Source organism: Rana temporaria, chromosome 7, assembly GCF_905171775.1.
Source record: "Rana temporaria chromosome 7, aRanTem1.1, whole genome shotgun sequence".
Classification (NCBI taxonomy): domain Eukaryota; kingdom Metazoa; phylum Chordata; class Amphibia; order Anura; family Ranidae; genus Rana; species Rana temporaria.
This window is the reverse complement of record NC_053495.1, coordinates 122934885-122945928: the sequence shown is the minus strand read 5'-3', so window position 1 is coordinate 122945928 and position 11044 is coordinate 122934885.

Below are 11044 nucleotides of genomic sequence, written 5' to 3'. Positions count from 1 at the left end.
GCTACAGTATTTTTTTTTTTTATATAAAACAATAGTGTCCATTACTCAGCAAGCTAACTATTTCAGTCCAAAACATGTTTTTGTTTACACCTTCTAGGTTTCTCTCTCATAAAATAGTTCAAATATTTGGTCTACATTATTTCTGTCCATACTATCTGTACGTATGTGTGTCTGCAATCCCAGTAGTAGAAAATGCAAACAAAACTATAGGGCCCCTGATCAGGTACTTGTGTCAATTTTTCGGCTGGAACTAATCCGACCATTCATTCCAAAGAACCAGTGGGTATAAACGGACTTGTCCGTTTACACCCACCTACCTTCAATCCAGTCCACTAAAATAAAACTGAAGAGCTTCTGTCCCCCTCTGTCTAAGGAGATTGGATCAGATGGCACTTTGCTGTCCATTTTCACCCACCTATCCGTGTCTGCTCAGCATAAATTGACCTGTCATCTGCCCACTCTAGATCAGCAGGGAATCTGATCTGAGTAATCAGTCCGCTCCGTGTGAAAGGGACCTAAGCCACCAACTATTGCTGAAGTTGATATGTCAACATCTAGTTGCTGCTGGAAAAATTAAATAAAGGGACACTATGTTGGTTTTGTGTTGGTTAGAGGAACGCCAGCTGTAAGTAAACCGGAGTAAAGAGCGCCAGCTGTTAGGAGTGTGAGGGGGTAAGTGAAGTAAAATTAGCTTTTCCTGAACGTACAATACAGGACACATGCTTATTTAAATCCTTACAACTGGGTTATATGCAGCTACCTTCAGATGATTTGAGATGGACAAAAAGAGGCTGCAAGGACATACACCCACCGGCCACTTTATTAGGTACACCTTGCTAGTCCAGGATTGGACTCCCTTTTGCCTTCAGAACTGCCTTAATTTTTTGTTGCATAGATTCAACAAGACTTAAAAACAAAAAGTTCAGCGCAGTGGTTTTCGTAGTTCCTAAAAGAGATGCTACCTTCACTGAGACAGCTTCCAGGGTAGAGTCTTAGATTAGTAAATCGGGAAGAGTGGGTATGGCGTTACTGGGTATAAACAAAAATGTGTAGGTCCCTTTTTAAATATGTATATTGTGAAATCGATTGCTAAAAAGTGCCAGTTTCTCTCTAGTTCATAAACTGACAACCAAACTTTCATATTTAGAAAGCAAAAATATATAAATAGGGGTATGTATAAAAATATAAACTGACAGTTTGGTACCAATACAGCAAAAAAAAAAAAACAGTTCCTATATAAAATATATACAATTCATCCACATTTAGTTCTAGAATGAAGTGACAGGTGCTCTTTAACCACTTTCTGTTCAGCCGTCATTATACTGCGGCGGGTCAGCACGATCCCGTAAACCGTCGTAGCTGTACATCGGTCCCTTTAAGCGGGATAGCAGGCGTGTGCCCACTGCACAGCAGGGGTACAGATGCTCGTGGCCGGCCATGCACGATCGCGGGCATGAGAGGCAGAACAGGGACATGTATGTAAACATCACACATCCCAGTTCTGAGAGGAGAGAGATCGTGAGTTCCTACGAGCTGGGAACCACGATCTCTCATCTCCTATAGTCAGTCCCATCCCCCACAGTTGGAACACACATATAGGGAACACAGTTAACCCCTTGATCGCCCCCTAGTGTCAACACCTTCCTTGCCAGTGACATTTACACAATCAGTGCATTTTTATAGCACCAATCACTATAAATGCCAATGGTCCCAAAAATGAGTCAAAAGTGTCCGATATGTCTGCTATAATGTCGCAGTCCCGATGAAAATCACAGATCGCCGCCAGGTATTATACAGCTTTCACAGCACACACCGGCTGTACAGCAGGCCCCAGATCCATAGTTATGTTTTTCCTTTAATCCATCTGCCCCTTCGCCTTATGATCTCATAACATAATACCGTACTTGTTTACCTGCTACTAGGAATTTTATCTATGACCTAATGTAATTTAAATCATAATAACTTCCATTTAAAGCCTAAAATTGGTGGGATGGAATGATCCAGGCGGGGGGTAAAATCCATACAGATGGGACTACATGTGTCCCATGTCCTTCTTAATAATGAAAAAATTTACTGTATCATACTAAATAAAAAAAAAAATACTGTACTGGGGAGGAGGGAATTGAAGTATTCTGAATAGACACCACTACAAAAAGCCTTTGTTTAACCATATAGACTAGGAAGTACGCAATCTAAAATTCCACTGCCACTTTTTGATGCAGGAGTTTAATGGGGTCATCCCTTTCCAGTTATTTTTGACCTGTGAGATGCCCATCATTTTTAATATTTGGGGTTACAATCTTGGTAACTCTTGAAATGGGCAGTGGACACAAAGGAGGAGTTCAGCCCATTCTGAAAAATCAACCTTGAAAATTTTGAAAACCTCTAGTTTGGGATTTTTAAGGCAATGCAATAATACATAAAAAAAAAAAATGGGGGGAGACACATATTTTGGGAGATGAAAAGGCTGCTCGCCCCTGAATTGCATGAAAGAGAGATTTCCCCATTGGGGCTTTTAGGCAGCAAGAAAATATTTTGGAAATAACGTTGTTGTATAAATTTAATATTTAATGCCGAGGATTTCGGATATCACAGAGGTACAAAGGTACAAAGGGGGTCACAGGATGATAACATTATATAGGTTTAAAAACATGACATTGCTGGATGCAGTAAACATGACATGATTACATAACATGGTTGCAAAATATTTTTTTTCCTTTGACAGTAGGAGGCTATATGTAATAATATATAGTAGTGAAACCACATGAGCAGTGCTGTAGCCCCGACGCGTTTCGACCAGTTGGGTCTCTTCAGGGGGCTGGGATTTCTAAAAAATATATATATAGAGAGAGTATAATAATTACATAGAATCAAAGTTGAATGGGAGGACATAGGTCAACACACATCATAAAGAATTGGCCATAATAATTTCATAATTACCACTGAGGCAAAAAAATGGGCAATGTATAAGGCCATGGGGTGGACCACTGGGGCCCAGGCTGCCCCCACCTCCCAACAACGAGCGGCCTGACCAGAACAGCTTACAGGGAGCTGCATGATGAACGCCCCCCAAGGGCAGTGGAGGAGCAATCCTACAAGAAAAAACACCCATAATGAACTGTGGTTGGATTAGTTAATATTGGAAGAATGCATGAATTCCAGGGGGCTGTTAAATGAAAGCTGGCCTGTATGTATGTATCATAGTAGGTATGTAGAATATAGCATGGGCTAGGGCAAATGTGGTGACCAACATTTGTAGAGAAGAGTAAGGGCATCCATAGAGTCCAATAGGGGGTAGGTTAGTAAGTAAGAGTAGTAGGTTGTCATAATAGGGTTAATAGATGTTAATTAGCAATAGATTGATTAATTGGTGATGTGGTGTTGGGGAGGTGAAGTGAGTAAGGCTGGGTTCACACTACTACACTACTTTCATCCTACTTTGCTCTGTGTTCAATGTTTCCCTATGAGAGCGTCTTGTAGCGTCCTACACAAGTCGGTCTGACTTTGAAAATGCTCCCTGTACTACTTTTGGTCCTACATTGATCCTACTTCAGGCCCATTGAATATCATTGAAGTCGGACCAAAGTAGTATCCTGTTCATGAAAGTAGGATGGATGTAGGACCAATGTAGCAGAGCAAAGTAGGATGAAAGTAGTGTGAACCCAGCCTAAAGGATGATAAAGTAATGAAAAGGTATTTTATATATGTGTATATATATAAAAAAATGTGTAATTGCCGTTTGGGGCAGTAATGATAACCAAAATGCATGAGTGAAGGAATAAAACATATTTGCATATGTGAAAATAATATGTGAAATAAATTGTGAAGGATTGCTATTATTGAAAACAATAACAATAAAACAATGAGGTGAAATGAAATGCAAAAATATGTGAAAAAATGGTGGGGTGTACCCCTGGTGCGGGGAATTGGAAGTAATTCAATAATTAAAATGAAAGTAGGGTATTGTGAAATGATAAATGTTGTAAATTATACAATTAGTAAGATGGTCACAAACGTGGCCTGGGTAGTGGGAAATATAATTACCTGAAGCAGTAGAAAGTTGGGGTTGCTCTAATATAGCGGTTGAAGCCTTTAGTGCAGGAAGGCACTATAGAGGAAAGGACAGGATGCAAAGACAAAAGCAAACCGGGATGCATTTAGCATCTGACCTGGCTTGAGTGGAATCTGATAATGATTCCCTAAGAGCTCTTCTCATTTATATGCCCTGTCGGTGTGGTGATCAATTGATCACATGTAGGTCGCTCCTCCGTTCATTGGCCTGATGGGGGATGTATCAGTCGCCAGAATGGCGATCCATAGGCGGCTCCCTCAGCTTCCGGGGGGGAGCTGGAGAGCCCCACGACCGTCATCCCCCCCATCGCAGCCAATGACGCGCGCCATGGCCGATCTAGGGGAGACCCAGGGACGCCGCCGGCGGGACAGGGACAAGCAGGGACACCGAGGGGACCCGCCCCTCCCGTACCCCGCAATAGGCGGGAGGGGGGGAGAGGGCAAGGAGGGAGAAAGGGGGTATGCCCCCCTCCCACCATCCCCCCCCCCACAAGCACTACCATCTCCCGTCCCACCGGGAAGCATTCAGAGGGACGGCTAACCCGCAAGGGAAGGGTGGGGACAGCCGACACCCCAAGAAGGTCCACGCGGCCAAGGTGATCAAACCCTAAACGAAATCATCATGAGTGACATCAACTCAATGTGAATAGATTATAAATAGTTGCAAATAATTATACATACGTTTGGACAGACACGGCAGGAATTGGGCAAATGTATTGAGAAACACATGCACAGTATGCGAATAGGCAATCTGTACTTACCTCTAGGCAGACATATTGCCAGGAGACATAAATACAGAGGGCCATATTCTCATAGAAGTTACGATGGAGTATCTCCGGATACTCCATCGTATCTCCCTTTTTTGGCCCGTGTATCTATGCGACTGATTCTTAGAATCATTTTCGCATAGATACATTTAAGATCCGCCATCTGTAAGTCACTTACACTGGCGGATCTTAAATGTAATGACGCCGGCCGCCGCTAGATGGCATTTACGTGAAGGACTCATTTGTGTATGCAAATGATCCTTCTACGCCGATTCCCGAACGAGTTTGCGCTGCGTAACCGTCGCTAACGTCGTTTGCGTAAGCGGAAACTTACTCCTGCTATATGAGGAGTAAGTTTCCGCAAGTCCCACGTAGGCCATGTTACGGATGGCGTCGGGTCCGCGTCGTGTTTTTTCGTCGGGTACGTCGTTTCCGTTCTTGAATACGACTTTACGTCAATGACGCACACGTCGGCGTCATTGACGTTTTCCGCCGAGAACTGGAGCATGCGTACTGGGCTTTTTGAAGCCCGGCGCATGCGTAGTTCATTAGAATCGGGGGCGCGCTTAATTTGAATACAAGCCGCCCCCTTGGAGATCCGCCAGGCTACACCGGGGCATTTACACTCCGCCGTCCCAACTTACGGAGCAAGTGTTTGGGGAATACAACACTTGCACCTGTAAGTTGGGACAGCGGAGTGTAAGTGCCTTAAGCGCAGCCTGCGGATTTTTAGAGAGAATATGGGCCAGAGTGCTCTTTTAACTTTACAGTTTTGGGCAGAATACATAATCCTGCCAGGGGAGGTGACTGGAACAAGATTCTGCTCCAGCGTGAAATGCGCTGGGTCAGATATCTTAAAGCTACAACTCCTCCAGGTCTCAATGAGGCAAAGAGCTTCAGGCCCTTTCTGGATGATTTTAGTTCAGGAAAAAAAATTAACTGATGAGACCCCTTGGCAGGATGACCCAATGAACATATTGGGATCATGGTCCCCCATTTATATATTATGGTTCAAAGTGAGGGGTGTTGTTCATATTTTCAATCTTTTCAATTTTAATCTACATCCATTTCTTCCCCATGGGTGGGATTTCTGTAGAAAATATTGGAAATGGCTTTTCTTCCTCCTAGTCACTTAGTGGGATTTTGTCGTCCCCATACTTTGGGAGCTGAAATATTGATGCCACACCTTTTGGGTTTCTTTTCTCTTTCCCCTTTTTTTTGTAATGGTTGTTCCTTCCCTCTTTATTTTTTGTTATTTTTTCACCCCATTGGGATTGGAATATATGCAACAGCTTATTGAGGGAATGGTATATATTATAATTAATTTTGTAGTTTGTAATGGCAAAGGCATTTCTTATTTGGTGGGAATTATGTCCCCCCCCCCCCTTTTTTTTTTTTTTTTTTTTTGCAAGCTCTCAACCCTTTACCCGCCACACAAAGGCTCTTATATTCTATAGTTGGGCTATTTGGATTACCAATATAACCAGAAAGAAACAATCACCAGATGATGTTTTGTGTCAGCGGGTTTTTGTCTCCAATATGGCCTCTAATAGGGCCTCCGGATATTGTTATCCGATAGACCGGATATGACGCGGCGGTGATACGTTTGACGTCATTGTGGCGCGCCTGCACAGTAAATGGAGATGCTGGGGACTGCAGCTGGTGCTATTCCTCTCCTCCACATTACATCAGGAGGAGTCAAAACCGGTGGAGCTGCTCCAGTATATGCGGTGGAAGTTCTACTACCTGGGAATACTTGGATTTCACAAGCAAACTGCTCCTAACAGTGAGTAGCAACTTTGAAGTTTAGGGTTTGCAACTTTGCTCCCTAGAGGGATGTTTATATATATATATATATATATATATATATCCCAATAGATGGAGCTTTAGTGTGGGTGATGTATGTTTCAACATATCGCCCATTGGATTAATTATCTTCTATCTGTCTTTAAATAGTCTCTGGTGTCCCTCTTTGCTTTGAGCGCCATATTTTTGGATTACATTCAGCAGTCCTGAAGGGAAATCTTGGACTTTTTTCCACCGGGATATGGGGAATGCTTTTGCCAAAAGTTATCTAAACATGTATCTAGAACGTACGTGTTCATGTAATATGATTGCAGTACTTGAAAATATGTACTACGGTATATATGGTACCTACATGAGTTCTAAAATGTAATATTTTGTCTTTTCAGAAGTGGTATAAATCCCTGATGAAGATTTTGCTTATGCATTATTCGAAAAGTGTTAGTTATCCCTCGACTCCTCACCATACAGTTTTCACTGGTGGTAGTTCAGCAAGTAGTTGGGAAATACCACTTCCAACTCAATACAATCCATCATGCAATGTTTTTAATTTGTATAATTATGCAACATGTTGAACTTTTCTATTTATCTATATGTTAAAATACATTTTCTTATGTATATAATTTCTTTCTAAGGTTTTTTTTTTTTTTTTTTATTGCCTTAAAAATCCCAAACTCAAGGTTTTTAAAACTTTCCTGTTATCACAGGGATGATGGCAATTACACATCTGGTCACATGAGTTGTCTTATTCTTCCTTAAACAATCAACCTTTTTTTATATTTTTACAAGTTTCATCTGAAAAATGCCAGGCTGGTCTTTGCCTCCCTCCTTCCAGGGGCATTTCTGGACTCAATAGACATCCAGGATGCCTATCTGTACATTCCCATTTTCCACCCGCTCAGCGCTGTCAATATAAACCGTTTATAGGCCGTGGTTCTCAACTCCTGTGCCCGGGACCCTCTAACAGGCCAGATTTTAAGTATTTACCTTTGCGCGATGCAGACTAGAATTCTGCAATAACTGAGCAGCAAATTATATCACCTGTGGTGTATTTCCGTTATCTTGCAAACCTGCCCTGTTAGTGGGTCCTGAGGACAGGAGTTGAGAACCACTGCTTTAGGGGGATATTCTCTTGTCTGACTTTGCTCATGACTCTCTTCGCAACCTTGTACTGCAAGGAACATTTCTTGGTGTTAGACAGGGACAAAGTTGTGTTGAGGCCCATGATTTCTTTCCTCCCAAAGGTGGTCTCTGCCTTCCACCTGGATTAGGATATTGTCATTCCTTCCTCATCTCATGTTCCAAAACATCCTAAGGAAATTTCTTTCCACTGTCTGGATGTGGTGCATTCTGTAAGAGTTTACCTAGAGTTTCCTGAAGTACAATGCAGAGCACATTAACCCCCCCCCCCTCTGTGCTATGATCTCCCCCATTGCAACAAAACTAAGGCTAGCTGGGAGAAGGGGAAATGTAAATCCTACCCTCCAAGGGCTTTACAACATTTACAACAAATGTTTCCTTTGTGTCCTTTGAGGGACACAGGCAGTCAGGTTATATTGCTGCCTGCAGGAAAATTGAACACAAAATATGCAGACCAGGAAAACCTTTCCTCTATTCAGCATGCCAACATGTTTTTTACAGACTCTGTACTGGTAAATGTAAGCCATGGAGTGCTTTTCAGGTCCAGAGCCATTGGGATTGCCTGAGTGCTTACCCTGACTATAAGAACTTGTTCTGCTGATAAGACTGGATTGGACTGAGCATCAGCAGGTACCCCATTATTTCCACTGTTGGATGCTTTGGTTTAACAGCAGAATGAGTTCATGCTGAGGTACTAAGCGTTGAAATTAACTGCTAAGTGGGGAGCTGTAGACACTTTTTCCTGTCATTTAGCGCAGAAGAAACATTGTCCTGCTGCTGCGCCTGCTTTTTTAAAAAGCCACCTGGAACTCCCATCTCTGGTCCATTCCTATTGCCTGCCTACAATGACTGTCCACCTTCTGCATCCTAATTAGCCATCAGCTGCCTGGATTTGTTAGTACCTAAGACCTTGTACTTGAGGGGACAGCCACACTGATATGGGTAACCCTAGTTTACACTCTTAACAATTTAGGGGACATTTACTCTGTACCTTCAGAGGACACTGACGTCTGCAATCTAAAATCTATTGACTTTGGTTATAGGGTCTACGCCATTGGCATCCCTCTCGGCTCCATTGTGGGAGGACGGTCCCCAACGCTGTCGTTGGTAGCCCCTACTGCAGTCACATATAACATCATACTTCTTGGGGAAGATCTTTAGTTGGAATACATTGGATGATATCTTTATTTAATATGCTCCTAAAGCACTCCCATTTTTCCTTAGTGTTCAATATTTCTAGGATTTTATCCTATTTAATGTCTTGTGGTATTAAGCACAGTTTAGAAAAGTTGGCTCTTTTGAAGTTTAGTGTTTTTGTACTACCTTTGTGCCTTCTTTTTCTATGATTTATGCTGAATGTAATTATCCTGTGATCGCTGGTTCCCAAGTTGTCCTGTATCTCGACATCTGTGACCAGATCTCTGCTATCTGTAATTAATAGATCTAGCAAGTTTGAGATGATTTGTGACATGGTTCATTATTCTGCTGGAAGAAGCCATTAGAAGATGGGTACACTGTAGTCATAAAGGGATGGACGTGGTCAGCAACAATACTCAGGTAGGCTGTGGCATTTAAACAATGCTCAATTTGTACTAAGGGGCCCAAACTGTCAAGAAAATGTCCCCCAAAACCATTATAAAATCACCACCACCACCAGCAGCCTGAACTGGTGATACAAGGCAGGATGGTTCCATGCTTTCATGTTGTTTTCGACAAATTCTGACCTTACATCTGAATGTCACAGATTAAATCGAGACTCATCAGACCAGGCAACGTTTTTCCAATCTTCTATTGTCTAATTTTGCTGGGCCTGTGCAAATTGTAGCCTCAGTATGTTCTTAGCTGACAGGAGTGGCACTTGGTGTGGTCTTCTGCTGCAGTATCTTCTACTATTGTGATATGGTATTCTGCATACCTTTGTTGTAACGAGTGGTAATCTGAGTTACTGTTGCCTTTCTATCATCTAGAACCAGTCTGCCTATTCTCCTCTGACATCAACCAGGCCCTTTTGTCTACGCAACTGCGGCTCACTGAATATTTTCTCTTTTTTTGGACCATTCTCTGTAAACCCTAGAGATGCACGAAAATCCCAGTAGATCAGCAGTTTCTGAAATACTCAGACCAGCCTGTCTTCCACCAACAACCATGCCATGTTCAAAGTCACTTAAAGCTGTAGTAAAGCCGCTGCTGGGTTTTTTTTTCCATACCTGAAAAGCAAAAGCCATAATGAGCTAGTATGCACCGCATACTAGCTCATTATGAAATACTTACCTTGGAACGAGGTGTGGGGAACTTACCTGGTCCACGCCGAGGGAGATGTCATCTTGCCTCGGTGTGTCTTCCGGGTATCGCCGCTCCAGCGCTGTGATTGGCTGGAGCAGCGATGACGTCACTCCCGCGCATGCGCGCGGGATATTTCTTTCCAGCAAGGTCCGGCGGCTGTTGGCCGTTAGCCGAAGATCCCCGCTGCAAATGCGCCACTGCAGTCAGCGGTGCATTGCGAGGGGAATATCTCCTAAACCGTACAGGTTTAGGAGATATTCTTTATACCTACAGGTAAGCCTTATTATAGGCTTACCTGTAGGTGAAAGTAGTAGTACAGAGTTTACTACCACTTTAAATCCCCTTTCTTCCCTATTCTGTTGCTTAGTTTGAACTTCAGCAAGTTGTCTTCACCACGTCTAGATGCCTAAATGCATTAATATTTGTGTTACCAAGCAATTGAACAGGTGTACTTAATAAAGTGGCCGGCACGTGTATATATTGTTCTTATTCTTATAAATAAAATAAAAATTAAACAAGAAAACAGGAAATTTATATGTATACATATGGTTTAATAAATTATGCCTTCCCTATCATGATTTTACTGGGTTTTATGAAAATTATTAAACAAAAAGGATAAAACATAGGTTTATGTTCCTTGGCCTTTTTGACAGAGACTCCCAATTATGTTCTACCTACTTGCAAACATCCCACCATGCCTCCTCCTTTGTTTAAGAGTTATTATAGCTAGGCAATGTACAAGCATAGAGCTCTGGGTGAAACGCAGCGGCATGTATGATCTTACCCACAGTGAGTATGTAGCTTGTAATGCTGAAAAATATCTACCACTTCATAAAAAGCACTGTCCTGGGGCAAAGAAAATCGAATCGACACCTTCAAGGGATGTTTCTAGGATTGTGAAAGACCTGGGGCATTCTTGGTGAGCAATGGAGAGGAATATGGCAACACATAGGACAGTGCTGAATGGTGGGTTTGGCCAA